The 18,213-nt window shown below is 40.1% G+C and overlaps 1 protein-coding gene across 6 annotated transcripts in view; it reads left to right on the forward strand.

The window, feature by feature from the left end:
* Positions 1 to 18,213, forward strand: part of LOC139030200 (protein enabled homolog) — a 70,777-nt gene that overhangs the window by 9,499 nt on the left and 43,065 nt on the right. Inside the window, exons 2-3 of one of the 6 annotated variants that reach the window (XM_070452004.1) lie at positions 6,408 to 6,622; positions 14,715 to 18,081. The gene's annotated coding sequence lies outside the window, so the exon portion shown is untranslated. Of the gene's footprint in view, positions 1 to 6,393; positions 6,623 to 7,502; positions 10,561 to 12,807; positions 13,666 to 14,714; positions 18,082 to 18,213 lie in introns of those variants that run through there. The other 5 variants (XM_070452001.1, XM_070451999.1, XM_070452000.1 and 2 more) reach the window with 5 other exon arrangements.

An 18,213-nucleotide genomic window follows, 5' to 3' on the forward strand; every position in this document is an offset into this window, starting at 1 on the left:
ACAATATTTTCAAAGTTCATCCACATTGTAGCATGTTACCAGACTTTCCTTCCTTTTCAAAACTGAATAAGATTCTGTTGTAAATTTATGCCACACTCAGTTTATTTGTTCATCATCAAAGGACAACTGGATTTTTTTTCTCATCTTTTAGCTACTGTGAATAATGCTGCTATGAACATGGGTCTACAAATTCTGTTTGAGACTCTGCTTCAGTTCTTTTGAATATATACCCATAAGTGAAACTGGTGGATCATTTGGTAATTCTGTTTAATTTTTTTGAGGAACCATCATACCATCATCCACAGCGGTTGCACCATCTTACATTTCCACCAGCAATGCATCAGGGTTCCAGCTTGTCTACATCTTTGTCAACACTTTATTACTTTGGTTTTTTTTTAAACAATAGCTATCCTAATGGGTGTGAGGTGATGTGATATTGTGGTTTGATATGCATTTCCCTAGTGATTAATAATGTCAAGCATCTTTTCATGTGTGTATTGGCATTTGTATATCTTATTTAGCGAAGTAAGTATCTATTCATGTCCTTTGCTCATTTTTGAATCAAGCTGTTTGTTTTGTTGTTGAGTTGTTGGAGATTTAAAAGTATATATATATATATATATATATATATATATATATTCTCAATATTAATCCCTTAATTCAGATTTGCAAGTATTTTCTCCTATTTTGTGTGTTAACTTTTCTCTAACTTGATAGTGTCCTTTGGTGCAAAAAAAATACTACATTTTGATGAAGTCCAATTATTTTGTCACTGATGCTTTTGGTGTCATATTTAAAAAATCATTGTCAAACCCATTGTCATAAGATTTTCCCCTTTATGTTCTTCCAAGGCTTTTACAGTTTTAGCTGTTTTATAGTTTTAGTTGTTAAGCTGTCTTTGATCCACTTTTAGTTAATTTTGCAATTGGTGTAAGAGTCCTACTACATTCTTTTGCAAGTGGATATCTAGTTTTCCCAGCATTACTTGTTGAAGAGACTATCCTTTCTCTCTTGAAGGGTCTTAGCCTTGTCAGAATCACTTGACAGTAGAATCATCTCAAGCTTTTAACCATAGAAGGTTATTCTTATCTTTCTTTCCAGGCAGAATTTTAAATTTGAATAAATGCCACTATAATTATCAACATTTATGAATGTTCAAGCAACTATGATGCAAGAGATCAAATTAAATGCAAGGGATACATGGAGAAAAAAGATATGGGCTCTGGTTATGAAACTACCAATTTATTGGGGGAGATAGAATATCTCGTTAAAAAATGACCACAAATATAGGATAGCACAGAAATTACATGTCTTGAGAGTTCAGAGCTTGTGGTTTTAGGGATGGATTTTAAGCCTTAAAATATCAGTAGGTGCAGAAATATTCACAGCAGTTTTATTCATATTGGGCTTCCCAAGTGGCGCAATGGTGAAGAACCCACCTGCCAATGCAGGAGATGCAAGAGACGCAGGTTGGATCAATCCCTGAGGTGGAGAAGATCCCCTCGAGTAGGAAATAGAAATCCAGTCCAGGATTCTTACCTGGAAAATTCCATAGACTGAGGAGCCTGGCGGGCTTCAGTCTGTGGGGTCACAAAGAGTCAGACAACTAAGCAACTAAGTACATTATCTATATCAGCAAAAATAATGGAAGTTATGCAAATGTCTATCAGCTGATGAATGGATAAGCCATATGTGATCATATTGAATAATGAAATATTATTCAGTAGTTAAAAGGAAGTGGTGATTGCCACATGGATGAATCTTAAAAACATTATGCTAAGTGGAAGAAACCAGTCACAAAGGACCACATATTGTGTTACTCCATTTTTATAAACTGTCAAGAATAAGGAAATCCATACAAACAGAAAGTAAATTACTGGTTGCCTAGGTCTGGATGGAAGGGAAGGAAGGGAGGAGGGAGGAATGGAAAGTGACTGCTAATGGGCATAGAATTTGTTTTGGGGCTGATGAGAGTATTTTGAAACTGATTATGATGGTAATTATGCAACTCTGTAAATGGTTGAATTGTATGGTATGCAAGTTGTATTCCAATAAAGATGTTAATTTAAAAATAGCCTCACCAATCCCATCTGTCCAGGTAAAAATGTGAATTTTATCATATGTGAACTACATCTCAACAAAGCAGTTATTACAAATGGAAGAAAAGAGGACTTCCCTGGCAGTCCAGTGGTTAAGACTCTGGTCTTCCAATACAGGGGGCACAGGTTCAATCCCTCGTTGGGGAACTAAGATCGTGCACAGCGAGGCAAAAAAATTAAAAAGAAAACATACCAAAGATTCCAATCAGTAATCCAGAAAGAACTATAATCTGGGCCAGATGACCTGTTTCTCTTAGGTTTATAGAATTCTATCTGAAGCAATGCAAAAGTATGAATTTTTAATATCTGAGACAGTGGGCAATTATTGAATGTTTTTGTTTAAGGTAATGATACACTAATGTGTTTTAGAAACACTGATACTAGTGGCTCTCATTAGGCTGGACTGGAATGGAGAGGGACTGGAAGAATAAAACCTGCTGAGGTAGCTGTTAAAATATTCTAGAATAGTAGTTTCCAAATGCTGACCAACAGTGTCAGCATCACCTAGGAATTTGTTAGAAAGGCAAATTCTTGGTTCCCACCTCAGAGCTAGAATCAAAAACTCTACATTAGGGTCCAACAGTCTGTGTTTTAATACATCCTCTTGGAGATTCTGATACAGGAAAATATTTAAGAATATTTCTGCTCTAGGAGAAAAGTAATGGGCATCTGAGAGACAGTGGTAATGATTTACATGGAGAAACGCTTGTAATATATAGGTAATGTATTTCCGGTCAACTATTTGAAAATAAAGGCAAGAGGAAGGAAAGAAGCACAGAAGATTCACAGATTTTCTCTGTTGTCATTAACAGATATAGGGAGGAGAGGTAGAGGTGCTAGTACAGGAAGAAGACAATGAATTCAAATATTTACATTCTGAGCTGATTTATGAAGTGGACACTGTTAATTGCCTGTCCAAATTCGATTCTCTCACTGTTGGTCTTTTTTTTTCACTGTTGGTCTTTATATGGACTGGAACCTGGTGGTCTGGAGTCGACGATGAGAAAGTTAAAGAAGGAAAGAGGCTAATATTCCCCAGGTTATGCAGCCAGCCTTCACGCTCCAGGGAATCAGCCAGAAATAGAGAGAGAGAGAGAGAGAGAAAGGAAGATACGGGGACCCAAGCTCTGATGGAGCAAAGGTGTTTTATTCAACATGGTGTTGGCATGTATACTGTCTTACAAGGTAGTTATTCTCAGCAAAGATAAAGATTAAAATTCCAGACTTACAAAACATAAAGTGATCCATATTAAAGAGAGAGAGTTGTAAACAATCACTTTTACCATATGGTTCATAAGAAGGAAGAGGGTACTTATCACCGTATTGGTTTTGAAAAACTAGGAAATGCGTGGATTCCTCAGCCCCAGGAGAGGCTTCCCTCTCTTCTTAATTCCTGAATATTCAGGAATTAATAAGGAGCAGAGGACTCATGACAGATCCAAAACAGCACACAGGAAGCCTTCTGTTAAATGCTTCCTGACACCTCACCTGCCCCATTTCCTTCTTAGCCAAGTCCCTTTTTGTTCAAGTGTTCATCCTCCATGTGGCCATGTACTTCAGGGAGTCTGGACACCTCCCTAACCTAACAGGTGACTGTTGACTGATAGTAGTTACAGTTGTAATAATTAGGTTAGGCATGAGCATGTTCTATAATTCTGGCCAGTGAGCAATGAGGGGAGATCTGCTGGGGTTCTGAGATGGGAGAAGGAGCTTTCTTTAAAAGGACATAAATCAGAGTCATTCCTCTGTTCCCTGCCTCTAGGTTAGCTGATCCACACAGTCAAAGGTTTTGGCATAGTCAATAAAGCAGAAATAGATGTTTTTCTGGAACTCTCTTGCTTTTTTGATGATCCAGCAGATGTTGGCAGTTTGATCTCTGGTTCCTTGGCCTTTTCTAACAGCAGCTTGAACATCTGGAAGTTCACAGTTCACATATTGCTAAAGCCTGGCTTGGAGAATTTTGAGCATTACTTTACTAGTGCATGAGATGAGTGCAATTGTGCAGTAGTTTGAGCATTCTTTGGCATTGCTTTTCTTTGGGATTGGAATGAAAATTGACCTTTTCCAGTCCTGTGCCCACTGCTGAGTTTTCCAAATTTGCTGATATATTGAGTGCAGCACTTTCACAGCATCATCTTTCAGGATTTGAAATAACTCAACTGGAATTCCATCACCTCCACTAGCTTTGTTCATAGTGATGCTTCCTAAGGCCCACCTGACTTCACATTCCAGGATGTCTGGCTCTAGGTGAGTGATCACATTATCATGATTTTCTGGGTCATGAAGATCTTTTTGGTACTGTTCTTCTGTGTATTCTTGCCACCTCTTACTATCTTCTGCTTCTGTTAGGGTTAGGGTATAAAAAATTCTGAAAGAGATGGGAATACCAGACCACCTGACCTGCCTCTCGTGAAACCTGTATGCAGGTCAGGAAGCAAAAGTAAGAATCTGACATAGAACAACAGACTGGTTCCAAATAGAAGGAGTACGTCAAGGCTGTATGTTGTCACCCTGCTTATTTAACTTATATGCAGAGTACATCATGAGAAACGCTTGGCTGGAGGAAGCACATGCTGGAATCAAGATTGCCGGGAGAAATATCAATAACCTCAGATATGCAGATGACATCACCCTTATGGCAGAAAGTGAAGAAGAACTAAAGAGCCTCTTCATGAAAGTGAAAAAGGAGAGTGAAAAGTTGGCTTAAACCTCAGCATTCAGAAAGCAAAGATCATGGCATCCGGTCCCATCACTTCATGGCAAATAGATGGAGAAACAGTGGAAACAGTGGCTGACTTTATTTTTTGGGGCTCCAAAATCACTGCAGATGGTGACTGCAGCCATGAAATTAAAAGACGCTTTCTCCTTGGAAGAAAATTTATGACCAGCTAGACAGCATATTAAAAAGCAGAGACATTACTTTGTCAACAAAGGTCCATCTAGTCAAGCCTATGGTTTTTCCAGTAGTCATGTGTGGATGTGAGAGTTGGACTATAAAGAAAGTTGCTGCTGCTGCTACTAAGTTGCTTCAGTCGTATCCAATTCTGTGCGACCCCATAGATGGCAGCGCACCAGGCTCCTCTGTCCACAGGATTCTCCAGGCAAGAATATTGGAGTGGGTTGCCATTTCCTTCTCCCTAAAGAAAGCTGAACACTGAAGAGTTGATGCTTTTTAACTGTGATGTTGGAGAAGACTCTTGAGAGTCCCTTGGACTGCAAGGAGATCCAACCAGTCCATCCTAAAGGAAATCAGTCCTGGGTGTTCATTGGAAGGACTGATGTTGAAGCTGAAACTCCAATACTTTGACCACCTGATGTGAAGAGCTGACTCATTTGAAAAGACCCTGATGCTGGGGAAGATTGAGAACAGGAGAAGGGGATGACAGAGGATGAGATGGTTGGATGGCATCACCAACTCAATGGACATGGGTTTGGGTAGACTCCAGCAGTTGGTGATGGACAGGGAGGCCTGGCCTGCTGTGGTTCATGGGGGGATCACAAAGAGTCGGACATGACTGAGCAATTGAACTGAACTGAACTGAGGTTAGCTGAACTGGAACTGCTACAGCCATCTAATTACTGTAAGGGTACTATTTAACAGTGTTCTGATAGTTCTAGACAGTTAAAAGTTCCAGGGAATAGAAGGAACATTTTGAGAATTTACTTAGTGTCAGTCATGCTCAGGTACTTTACACATGTGATTATGTTATTAGAATGTAAGTTAACTTTTAATCTCATAATAACTTCATTTTGCAGATGAGGAAACTGAAAGATGACAAATTAATGTGCCCAACACAAAGTTAAATACTGGGAAATGAAAAAGGATTCCCATAGGTCTTTGACTCCAGAACTTACACCCTTAACCTCATTGCTCAACTTACAGTGATCAGAAAACAGGGGACAAGATTGTAATTATTTGTAGATACTATGACTGTTAACAAAAGAAAAATATTAGTGAAGGTTTTTTAGAAATATTGAATTCAGTATTTATTAAAAATTAACTAGTATAAATCTCAATTAAGTAGAGCTGGAAGATCAGAATGGGGAACGCTCATGCCCTATAGTGAGAGCAGAGCCCAATAGGAAGAAGACAGACTCATTCTCCTGGTAAGGACTCAGCCAATGAAAAGCTAAGAGCTCTTTGTTTATTATAGCCCTCCCAACTCCTTTTTCAACCTATAAACTTGTTCTCCTTCCCTTGCTGTGAGGAGGACTGTTCGTGGTTGCAGACCCCAAATTGCAATAATATTCTAATCCCAAATAAACCCATCATTGCTGAAGAGATATCTGGCAGTCTGTTTGTTTTAGGTCAATGTTTTGGTGGCCCATACAGGGACCAGAGAAGACCCTGGAAGACTCTGGAGCTGATGGCAAACAAGTGCAGAACCTACAAACAGCCCATTGTCACTCACTACTTTCCTCACCGACCCTGAAGTTTGGAGGTGCATCTTTCTCCTGGATCCAAGCTCACATCCTGTGTGCATTTTGAAGCCCTTCAGGTTTCTAAGGGATTTTCTTCCAGGGTAAGTCTTGAATCTGTATTCAAGTATTTGTTTGGCACTTCATTCTGATTTTTTGATCAAACTGTTTGAATTAAAACTAGCTGAAATCTCACTTGGCTCATTCCTTTGGAAATAGAAGCTGCTTCATGGAAATTGTACCAGGTTTTTCAGCTGGAAACTGGCTTTAAAAAGCCTTTCACCTGGCTCCTCCAGGACCAAGCTCTTTCCTTAGAATTGATTGTGATTAACTTGCAAGCAGTTTGGATTAGCTGTTTGAACAGTAAAATCTTTGAACTGTTTAAAATCATTTTTTTAAACTCTAGAGAAAAACCTCTTAAGAATTGATATCCCAGTTATCTAAATATTTTGAGGGTGCTCCTCCCAACAGGGTTCCAGTTGATTTTGTTTAAAATACTGGTCCTTGCTCATGTGCCTTCTAACTAAATGGGCTATCTTGGCCAAAGGCAATTTGGAATACCAGTGGCCATTATGGGGAGTTTTTTAAATTCTCAAACTTAATTTCCTTAAAGCCAGATTTAATTACAATAGCTCAAAAATTTCCAGACCTGAGTGGAATGCTTATTTCATTTGGTATTTTGGGGCTTCCCAACACTATCATGAGTCTCCTGAAAATTTCCTCTTTAAATAAAACTTTAAAATGAACTGAGGCAAACAGTTAAAGATAAAATGGCTCCCAAAGCTTCAGGCTCTTCCTTAACGTTTTTTGCCTCAGGCTCTGCCTCCGGTGCCATCTGGTCTCTCTCCTTCTGCTCCTTGTGGCTGGACTCTCCCGCTGGCGCCATCTTCCTACTGCCTTTCTGTGAGGCGAGGCACACTAACTGAAACCGCCCACCCTGGCCAGGCACCAGAGTAACTATTTACATGAGTTGTTTTATGACAGGAAGTCCTGGTAAGGAACACGGAACTAATAAGCCACCACCAAATGGAAGAATTTGGGAAAGGTCAAAAGGTGACACCACATGTCCAACCACCTCCCAGAATCCTCCTCGCCGGCACCCATCTTGGCTGAGCAAAGCATGCACCACGAGGAAGGACTCTGAGGCAGAATGATTGGCCAAAGACAACCCAGAAACTAACCCCACCACCGTAAAACCCAAGACTGCGAGCCATGTGGCAGAGCAGTTCTCCTGGGTTCCCTTACCCTCCTGCTCTCCACGCAGACACCCCTTCCCAACAAAACCTCTTGCTTTGTCAGCACGTGTCTCCTTGAACAATTCTAAGTATGAGACAAGAGCCCACTTTTGGGCCCTGGAAGGGGTCCCCCTTCCTGCCACAAGTGGTGATTCTGGTGGGACTCTTCTTCGCTGTGACTGATATCCTGACCAATTAGCGTACTTATGGACCAGCTTGCCCACCGATGAACCAGACCCAGTGGCTGCAACTGGGACCCTTTTGTCCGTGGTCTCCTCTTGACGTGGACAACTGGCCAGAGTGCCCCAACCGGCTAAGGAATAAGAGAATTTATTGACACCTCTCCCCTTCCCTCTCTCTTTCCTCTCCTTCAGTTCAGTTCAGTTCAGTTGCTCAGTTGTGTCTGACTCTTTGCGACCCTATGGACTGCAGCACGCCAGGTCTCCCTGTCCATCACCAGCTCCCAGAGTTTACTCAAACTCGTGTCCATTGAGTCGGTGATGCCATTCAACCATCTCATCCTCTGTCGTCCCCTTCTCCTCCTGCCTTCAATCTTTCCCAGCATCAGGGTCTTTTCAAATGAGTCAGCTCTTTGCATCAGGTGGCCAAAGTATTGGAGTTTCAACTTCAACATCAGTCCTTCCAATGAACATTCAGGACTGATCTCCTTTAGGATGAACTGGTTTGATCTCCTTGAAGTCCAAGGGACTCTCAGTCTTCTCCAACACCACAGTTTAAAAACATCAATTTTTCAGTGCTCAGCTTTATAGTCCAACTCTCACATCCATACATGACTACTGGAAAAACCATAGCCTAGACTAGACAGACCTTTGTTGGCAAAGTAATGTCTCTGCTATTTAATATGCTGTCTAGGTTGGTCATAACTTTTCTTCCAAGGAGTAAGTGTCCTTTTATTTCATGGCTGCAGTCACCATCTGCAGTGATTTTGGAGCCCCCCCAAAATAAAGTTAGCCACTGTTTCCACTCTTTCTTCATCTATTTGCCATGAAGTGATGGAACCGGATGCCATGATCTTAGTTTCCTGAATGTTGAGCTTTAAGCCAACTTTTTCACTCTCCTCTTTCACTTCCATCAAAAGGCTCTTTAGTTCTTCTTCACTTTATGTCATAAAGGTGGTGTCATCTGCATATCTAAGGTTATTGATACTTCTTCCAGCAATCTTGATTCCATCTTGTGCTTCATCCAGCCCAGCATTTCTCATGATGTACTCTGCATATAAGTTAAATAAGCACGGTGACAATATACAGCCTTGACATACTCCTTTTCCTATTTGGAACCAGCCTGTTGTTCCATGTCCAATTCTAACTGTTGCTTCCTGACCTGCATACAGATTTCTCAAGAGGCAGGTCAGGTCATTTGATATTCCCAACTCTTTCAGAATTTTCCACAGTTTATTGTGATCCACACAGTCAAAGGCTGTGGCATAGTCAATAAAGCAGAAATAGATGTTTTTCTGGAACTCTCTTGCTTTTTTGATGATCTAGCAGATATTAAACTAATTGTGTTTATTTGGTTGTTCAAATTACATGGAAAATATTATCAAATGAATAATAAATCCTCTCAGGTTAAAGTGTATGGTAAATATTACCAATATAGATACCCTAGAAATTACATGGAGTTCCTAATGTTCTGATATGTCCTGGTATTCTAATGGGAAAGCTGATGACTTTTCAAAAGTTAACAAAAGGACTGAGTGAACCAGCAAATATGCTTGTAGCTTTTATGGTTTCTATATGAAAAAATTACAGGTGTGAAAATCTGTTTTCCAAAGCAGGGGAAACCTTCCCCTCAAACTAATTATAACAGTAATTTGGTAAAATTATATGTTATAAACAAATTTTAAAAAATATATTTTCTCTCTATCTGACTCCTCCAGAGATTGAAAACTCTTATGTTTCCAATAACTTTATCAGATGAGTTAGGAAAGTTATGTCACTAACAGGTACAGAAAACTCATGGAATTTTTGAGACCTTAAAAAGGGAAAAATTCACTTAGGTTTGTTAGGTGAAATCCGTGATAAGCCTTTGGCATTACTTTCCCAGCCCTGTTTTATTTTAAAAGTTCAGTCTGAGACTCTATAAAAGTTTCAACAAAGCAAAAAGTCTATGATCAATTATGATTGTATAAATCATCAGGCCAAATTTATTGAGAGCAGACCTATTTCGCAAACAAACTAGTCTTAATTTGGTTATATTTGATAAAAATAAGGGTAATTTTAGGGAGAAAAAGGTGTTTCAATAAATGTTAAATCCCAGTTTGTTAATGGAGGTATGTATCTAGTAAGACTCATTTCCTGGATAGTTCTTTGCTGTTGTGCGATATTAATGTAAGATTTAATTAAATTCTTAAAAAATACCCTAAGTTTGTTTCTGAAGCTTATCTCAGTAATTATCTTTAGATAAAGATCATGCGTCTCATGACCTACAACCGGGACTGAAAAAAGACATAATTTAAGGGATTGTTTCCAACCTGGATGGAAGGACCTTTTATCAAATACTCTTAAATAGCTAATGCACAGTGAAATTGAAAGGAAATTGACTTTTAGATTAATTCCCACTTCCAAAGGCCCCTACACTCGACTGGTCTATAGAGAGGACAGCCGACCTGATCTCACCTTAAAATGACTCTCAAACAGAAGAGAAACTACACTACACCAGGACAAGAAGATGACAACATCAGAGATAGACAGCTTACCCAAGATGCTGGACCTGATTCATATAATTATTTATAATGTTTTCTTGACTTTTTAGACCTTTACATATAAATTAAATGCTTTTCTATCATAGGTCTGATCCTATGCTTGTCTTAGAAATCAATCCATTTGTTGGGTTTGTGACCAATTAACCTGTGTCTAGTTCTGGGTTACCTTGGTGAATTTCTCTACTCCAAGGCTTTAACTAGTTGGCCCTGAAAAAATTTACTTAAAAAGAAAGATTATAGTCATATTCAGGTCACTATTGATATTACTAGATGAGATCCCCTCACCTGGCCAATTAATAATGCCTGCTCCTGACCCTGGCCATAAATTTGAATTTTCTCCTACTACTCAAGCTCAATCAGAACAGCCAGCAAAGTTTCAACAAAGAAAAAAAATCTCCCTCAATTATGGGATAGATTTATATAGATAATACCAGGCTATGGTAATTTAGGTTGAAAGTCTCTATATTGGGAACAATTAAATCATATTAAGGAAAATCAGTTTAGTAACACTAGAAAACTGGGTTATATGCCTTATAGATAGTGCCAATCAATATATAATTTCCCTGAAGATAAAGATTCATACAGAATAGACTAAGTCAGATGACCTGGGATATACTGGGTTACAGCTAATGGAAGTTCTTAAGTCTTATTTATGACTTTACTAATACTGCTGGCTATGTTATTTGGACAGGGAAGCCTGGCATACTGCAGTCCATGGGGTCACAAAGAGTTGGACATGACAGAGCAACTGAACTGAGCTGATATTATTTGTATTTTGCCTGTTTTACAAAATTTCTATTTCTTACACTGCCAAATATGTGACTGGGGCCTCTGACAAAATAATATGTAGTTCTGTATGACATCAATGATGATAACAGTATAACTCTAGATATGGGAAGAAACAAAAAGAGGAAACATTTTCTTGGACCAAGAGGCTAGTGAGATAGATGGTCCAGAGAACTTTGGATACTGTTTTATGGCCCAGTCCAGTAACAACGCATTGAGTGGCCTGTCAGCAGAATCTTTGCCAGACCTGAGAATGAATATTCTCAGCACAGTGGGATGACATGGTCATGAAATGCCCCCCACTCAAAATCATGGTCAAGTTTATAACCAAGAAAGGGCCCCGCCAACTGAAAAGGAACACTTGCCATCTACCTCTAGAAAGATTAAATCATGGCCACTGCAGCTGCTGACCTTCAAGACCCTTGAAAAGAGTTTAGGGTGAAAATCAGGAATGAGGTACTCTGTACTCTGGGAAAAACTGCAGAACAGGCCTTTAGATAGTTAGATCTTTTCAGCAGAAGATTTTATGAGTCCCAGTTCTTGCATCTTCTTATACCTAGAGAAACAATGACATTGTTAATAGTAACATCTGCTTTGGCTATTAAGGAAAATTTTACAATTAAAAGTCAAAATAGAGTATACCCATAGTATACTATAATATAGTATTATAGTAGTATACTAGGTGATAGTATTTCAGACTAGACCTTGTATTGCTAAATACTTCAGTTTTCTGAGTTGTGTCAGGCTTGAATACCACCAGACATTCTCAGAACAATGTCTGCTGGCAGCTAATAACTACAACCTTACTTTTTATAAAACTAGGCAGCTGGCTACCTGGCTCCAAGTCTCCCTGAAGTGCCAGGTCCAGACTGGGTTTTAGGTCTATTCTTCTGAAAAGAAATGAGATTTGTTTTGTCTGTTTAAATTCTAGTTGTCACTCCTCCAATTATTTCTAATTGAGTGTGTTACACCAAAATGCCAGACCAAGGAATTGAGATTTTAATCGTACAGGACTCAGATCTAGGACTCAGAACTCAGGAATACTTCTAATTCAGTGTCTATTCGCCAAACTGAGACAGTCCTGTGCCCCATTTTGACAGGAAGTTATCAAAGTCACAGTTGCCCAGTTCCCTGAGTTAAAACTGAGCAGGATTCTCTGGGACTCTGGAATATGGATCCGTTCTATGTTCTCCATTTCTTGTTTGTAGGATGTAGACTTCATTCAGCCTCCTTGACCTTTCCTGAGTCCCAAAGGGCAGATTCAAACAATTGCTGATCAGGGAAGGGAGGGAATACAGAACCAGAGGAGGAGCAATCAAATAATGGTACAGCTTGAGGCAGGGTCCTGATTTCTACTCAAGAAATATGCTTAACAGTGTCTTTGAGTTCTTCTGCAGAACTCCCCCCCCCCCCCTCGGGTGTAGGATGGTAACTTCAGGCTCAGCACAAGATTCCTGGAGTACCGTTCTGTTGCCTCACCACCAACCAATCAGAAGAAAGTCACACACCTGCAGCCCTTGGCCAAAATGTTGCCTTCTCTTTCTAGGGCCCACTGATGGCCATGGGAAAAATTGAAGGCAGAAGAAGAAGGGGACGACAGAAGATGAGATGGTTGGATGGCATCCCTGACTCAATAGGCATGGTTTGAGCAGGATCCAGGAATTGGTGATGGACAGGAAAGCCTGGTGTGCTGTAGTCAACGGGGTCACAAAGAGTCAAACATGACTGAACGACTGAACTGAACTGATGACCATCCTTTTAGGCCTCCTGTTTGGCACTGTCTGTTTTATCTCTGTCAGGGGCCAACAATTTCAACCTAAATTGCTGTTCTTATAAGGGTAAATGCTGGTTTCAGGCACAGAATACCTCGAGTTAGATCAGGTAGAGAGAGACTTCTGCTCTGGTAGGCAGACCTCCACCCATACACAGCAGAAGGAAGTTATCAAAGAAAGAGAACTCCACCCCAATTCCCAAAAAGTATCTTGAGTATAAAGTCTCTCGGGGGGAGTTGTGAGGGGAAACTGACTCAAATCATCTGCCCTGGCCAGGTACCATAGTAACCATTTGCATGAGTTATTTTACATCAGGAAATCTTGGTAAGGAACACGGAACTAAGCAGCCACCACCGACTGGAAGAATTCGGGAAAGGTCAAAAGGTGACACCACATGTCCAACCACCTCCCAGAATCCTTCTTGCTAGCATCCATCTTGACTGAACAATGCATGTGCCACCAGGAAGGACTCTGAGTCAGAATGATTGGCCAAAGACAACCCAGAAACTAATCCCACCACCATAAAACCCAAGACTGTGAGCCATGTGGCAGAGCAGTTCTCCTGGGTCCCCTTACCCTCCTGCTCTCCACTTGGGCGCCCTTTCCCAATAAAATCTCTTGCTTTGTCAGCACTTGTGTCTCCTTGAACAATTCATTTCCGAGTGTTAGACAAGAGCCCACTTTTGGGCCCTGGAAGGGGGTCCCCCTTCCTGCAACATTTCCATGCCACCTATACCTTGTCTATTCCCTCAAATTCCCTGACACAGATTCTTTCACCGAACTTTCACTTTTCTCTGAAACTCTTCCTACTCCCTTTTCCTTTGAACTTGTCCCTTTAAAATTAAGCCTTCTGAGGATCCAAATGCCAAATCCTTAATTTCTTGTATTCCCTAGACTAAAACTCAACTGCAAGTCACAAAGATTCTGGCAAAGTAACTGAAGAGTCTCACGTATTTGTTAAGAAATTTAACATAGACATTCAAACTTATTGACCTGATTTCTCTGACTTATAGGAGCTAGTTCATATGCTTATGTGTGAAAGTTAGGCCCAGCAATTAGATAAAAACTGCTAATTGGAAAAATCCTGGAAGCTCTCTAGAATTAGAGAGGAGACCAATCTGCTAACTTATTATATAATCAGGTTTGGGCAATTTCTAGGCAACTTCACCAAGCAAGTCCTAGAACTTTTCCAAAGCCCACTGACTGGACCAAAATTCAGGCTTGTATGCAAAAATCTGATGAGTTGTTCATGACTATTATAATTGATTTAAGATTATTTTTAAAGGAAAGTCTGGTCTTCTGTCAGATGTTGATTCCATGTGGGTGGCTTTTAACTCTGCTTATCCATTGGCTAAACCAGGATTTTTGGGCTTCCCTGGTGGCTCAGTCTGTAAAGAATTTGCCTGCAAAGTGGGAGACCTGGGTTCGATCCCTGGGTTGGGAAGATCCCCTGGAGTAAGAAATGGCAACCCACTCAACTGTTCTTGCCTGGAGAATTCCATGGACAGAGGAGCCTGGTGGGCTACAGTCCCTGGGGTCTCAAAGAGTTGGACATGACTGAGCGACTTAGCACAGCACAGCTCAGGACCTTTACTTTTAGTAAAAATGACCAGGATGGAATGGGAAACTATAGCCACTCCATATTTTGTTAATCTGTCAAAGCAACTCTGTCACACTCTAGGTGAGTCACCTGAAAGAAAGACCACCAAACTTCATTATCTTCAACTCCAGCAAATGAAGGCTTGCTTCTAAATGAAACCAGAACCCTCCTAATTTCTGTTGCTGCGAAGAGCCAGGATGTTGGAAAAAAGTACTAAAAATATAAGCGCTCTAAATGCCTTCAGTCCTCTAACCAGATTTTCTGACATCCTCCCAGTTCTCCATGATGGGATTCTGAGGAATGGCAGGGGCTCTTCTCAATCCTCACTTTTAATTAGCTTGGAGAAACATTTCTCCAGACTGGGGATTAATCTCTTCCAGTCCTAACTGACCCCGGAGCCACACTTTCGATGCTTGACCCCACCGCTATAAAACAGCCCCCCGCCTCAGAGTACTAAAACAGTTCAAATAGTGGGGATCTCTTTTCAAGAGTTTCCTGCCCTTGAACCCATTCCAATTTGTTTAGCCCCTTTGCAGGATACACATCTTTTTCTCCTACCTTCTCCACCCTTACCCATTTATTAGGCTGAAGCTTCTTAGAGAAATATTGTGCCAGAATTTTCTCTCCTCTGAAAGGGTAAATTTACTCTAGAATTTGACAGTAGTTGTCAAGATAACCCACTAGGTGAATCAAACCACACTTTGACATTTTTCATTTGGTCCATCTCTGATGATACTAGAACAGATTCTGGAAACCCATTCCTAATAGGCAAAATTTCTAGCTGCTGTTGGCAAAATTTTCATAGCTCACCTCTCATCAAGATTCAAATAGATCCCTCAAAACCTCTTCCCAGAATTAATACTTTATGTGTAAATGAGCCCTTCCAGGCACAAAACCCATAATAGAATATTTGAAGGCTCAAGGCTTCATAATTCCTTGTACTAGGCCCTCTAACACTTCCAATTTACCCAAGAGAAAATCTAAGAGCTAAGGGTAGAGGTTTGTCCAGGACCTCCAAGCAATAAACAACATCGTTATTGACACCCCATTGTTTACAACCCTGATAAGTTACTAACTTCCATTCCCATGGGAAGTAAATTCTCTACTGTAATTGTTTTAAGCAGTACATTCTTTAGTATTTCATTGATGAAGCTAGCCAATACCCTTTTGCTTTTGCTTGGGAAGAAAAACAATTCACCTGAAGAGGATGCCTCAGGGTTTTACTGAGAGTCCTTATGTCCTGAAAATCAGGAACGCTCATTTGAATGATACAAAATTCTCGAGAGGCCCTGGTTTGTTGTAGTATGTGGGTAATTCGCTCTTCTTCTCAAGCCTCCTCACAGGAAGGCAGCATTCATTTACTAACATTTTCAGCCTTAAAAACATAAAATACAATTTTCAGCTTTAAAGGGACATAAGATTGCCAAAAGCTACATTTTGCCCAAACACAGTTTGATAGTGAGGGTATCTGATCAAAACAAGACTCTACCTAGATCCAGATAGACTTCATGGTGTTCTAAGTGTCCTAAAACTCAAAACTAAATGCCAACTGCAAGGTTTTCTTGAGCTATTTGGTTATTGCTGAAATTGCATTTCAAATTTCTCCCTTATGGCAAACCCTCTGTATATTTTACTAAACAATAACCTGGACTCCATTTTATGGAAAGAATGGGACATTACCTTCAAGACCTTGAAGGAGAACTTGATGAACCCACCTGCTCTGAGTAGCCTAAATATCAGAGTCCTCTTTTCCTTTTTGTATACTTGGGGTATTCGCCCAAAATTACAGGGACCATTATCAACCCATAGGGTATTTAAAAAAAAAATTTAATATTTTTAATCACCACAACTAATTTATTTTTAAAATATTTATTTATTGGCTGTGCTGAGTCTTAGTTGCTACGCATAGAATTTCTCTAGTTGTGGCGTCTTTGTGCGGCCAATGGGCTTAGTTGCTTCAAGGCAAGTGGAATCTTCCCAGACCAGGGATCAAACCTCTGTCCCCTGCTTTGGCAGACCGATTCTTATTCATTGTACCACCAGGGAAGTCCCAACCCATAGGGCATTATAGGTAGCCAGAGGGAACACACAGATACCTCCCCCATTACCTTGGAATGATTACAGCCACTGCTCTTTTGCTTTAAGACCGAGAAGAACATTGTGAGATTCCCTTTAACCAGTTTTGTACCAAATGCTATGGAAGTTCTATTGAACTGTCATAACTCAACAATTCGTGGTCAACCACATTCCCTCCTATGAAGTCCTTTTGTTAACCACTCCTCACATAGATCTTTTAGCAACCTTAACCTTGCTACTACTTTCCCCTTTGTCCTGATGAAGCAGTTGTGAAGAATTGCTTAATGCTGATGGAGCACCACCTCCTGACTCCTCATAATGATCTGTAAGAAACTCTTGTAGTTAAAGCTGACTTCTCATGGTTCACTGATGCTTCCTGTTTAAGCTGTCCTGATGGCAAATATGCTGGGTTTGCTGTTGCCACTCCTTTGATGTTTCTGAGGCAGCATTTTTTACCTATGGCTACTTCAACCCAACATGATGAATTGTAGGCTCTTACATGGACTTGAACTTCAGCAAAGGATAAAACTGCCAGCATATATATTGATATGTTTTCAGAGCTCATGAGTTTGGAATGAGCTGGAAGGAACGTGGCTTCCTTACTTTCAAAATACTTACTAACAAAAATTAAAATGGCCCCTATGTTCAGGAATTATCAGATGCAATACTTTTACCTGCCTCTTTAACTTGTAGTTACCTAATAGGATTGTAAATACTAATACTAACATTTCAGGGAATTCTAACCTTGACTCTCTGGAAGCTAAGGAAAATCAGCTTGCTGTTATTTCCTCAAGGAATGCTGCCCTTGAAGGGACCAGCAGCAGCCAGATCCCTGTCATTGTCTGCAAGGATATTTCCTCAAATGAAAACAGAAAAACTAGCTAGAGAAGGTTGAAACAATTGACCTCAGAAAAGGAAAAACACCATTGGAAATTCAAAAATTATTGGTTTGATTAAAAGAAAAAGCTCAGATTTGGACCAAATAACAGCCCAGTCCCATCTGAATAAAATTCCCACTCCTCACCACTGTACATGAGTTAAATCATTGGTCTATACTGACAGAATGATAATCTTCTTGAATCAGCATTGATGGGAAAACATTAACAAGGCCACAAAAAGTGCCTACCTCATTTGTCCCATTTAGTACAACCAGGGAAATCTAATTAAAGTGCCCAGACATTTTGAACTGCCCAATTGGCATTCACATTCCAGCAAATGGATCTCACACAGCTTCCTCTTTCTCATGGATATAAACATGTTTGTAGTTATGGTCTATATGTTTTCACACTGCACTGAAACCACCATTACGGTGTCATACTGTGAACGGTCTGTGAATGAAGTGATGAATAAATAAACGGCTGTCATAAACTCACATGGTCATGGGCTCTGAAACAAGATTACTACAGTTTGAGCCTCACCTCCCCACTTACTATCTGTGTGATCTTGGACAAATGACTTAACTTCTCTGTATTTCAGCTCCCTCATCTGAAATGGCTATAACTGT

The sequence above is a fragment of the Odocoileus virginianus genome, chromosome 21 (genome assembly GCF_023699985.2).
Source record: "Odocoileus virginianus isolate 20LAN1187 ecotype Illinois chromosome 21, Ovbor_1.2, whole genome shotgun sequence".
NCBI lineage: Eukaryota > Metazoa > Chordata > Mammalia > Artiodactyla > Cervidae > Odocoileus > Odocoileus virginianus.